Genomic DNA, 1,315 nt, shown 5'->3' on the forward strand with positions numbered 1-1,315 from the left:
TTCTAAATTTGACTGGTAACCAGTGAAGAGCAGCCAGTACTGGAGTTATATGGTCCCTCTTCTTAACAGAGAGAATGGATTTAAGTTTTGCTATGGTCCTTAAATGAAAAAAGCTACCTTTAACAACAGAGTTTATATTTTTGTCGAATTTTAATGCTGAGACAAAAATAACCCCCAAGTTCCTAGCGAAGGGTTGTACATTAATGGACATGGGGCCCAAATTTTTTGATAATTCCTCAGTTGAGTTAGGAGAACCAAATAAAATCACTTCAGTCTTGTTTTCATTTAGTTGGAGAAAGTCGGTTGCCATCCAACGCTTAATATCATTTAGACAGCTGTAAATAGACTGTAAGGACTTTGAATCGCCTGGCTTCAGAGGTAATTACAGCTGTGGATCATCAGCATAGCAATGGTAAAATATATTATGTTTGCGGAGAATGGAGCCCAAGGGGAGCATATACAAAGAAAATAAGACTGGCCCCAGGATTGAACCTTGAGGTACTCCGCACTTAATTGCTGCTGAAGAAGAGGAAATGTTACCAAAGCTAACAGAAAAGTTTCTATCTTTCAAATAAGAGTGAAACCACTGTAGCGCGACACCCTAGATACCAACCCCTTGCTGGAGGCGATCCAGGAGGATGTCATGATCAACGGTGTCAAAAGCCGCGCTGAGGTCAAGCAAGAGTAGAATCGCACAATTTCCAGAGTCACCAAACAGCAATAAATCATTTAGTACCTTCAGCAGTGCTGTTTCTGTACTGTGATGTATCCTGAAACCAGACTGAAAGTTATCCAGCAAATTGTTTTCAGCTAAAAACGAAGAGAGTCGAGAAAGAATGACCTTCTCCAATATTTTAGAGATACAAGATAAATTAGAAATGGGCCTAAAGTTAAAATCCATAGGATCAAGATTGGGTTTTTTAATAAGAGGCTGAACCACAGCGTGTTTAAAAGTTGATGGAAAAATTCCATTTAAAAAAGAGCTATTTATTATAGACAAAAGGCTGGGAGCAATAACATCTAACAACACCTCTCTTAAAAGACGCGAGGGGACAGTGTCCGTAGGAGCAAAAGTAGGCTTCATAAATGAGGCTATATCGATCAGTTCAGACAAGACCACGGGCTCAAAATAATTTAAAGAGACGGGGCATGGGACTAGCTCAGATGGGTCCAGACCGGAGGGTGAGAGACCAGATCTAATGAAGTCAACCTTATCAATAAAAAACCTCAAGAACTTCTCTGTAATTTCAGCGGTAGCATCAGGGAGTGCAGTAGCATGGTTTAATGCAGTGTTTATTACACTGAACAAGGTCTT

This window comes from Micropterus dolomieu, linkage group LG12, assembly GCF_021292245.1.
Source record: "Micropterus dolomieu isolate WLL.071019.BEF.003 ecotype Adirondacks linkage group LG12, ASM2129224v1, whole genome shotgun sequence".
NCBI lineage: Eukaryota > Metazoa > Chordata > Actinopteri > Centrarchiformes > Centrarchidae > Micropterus > Micropterus dolomieu.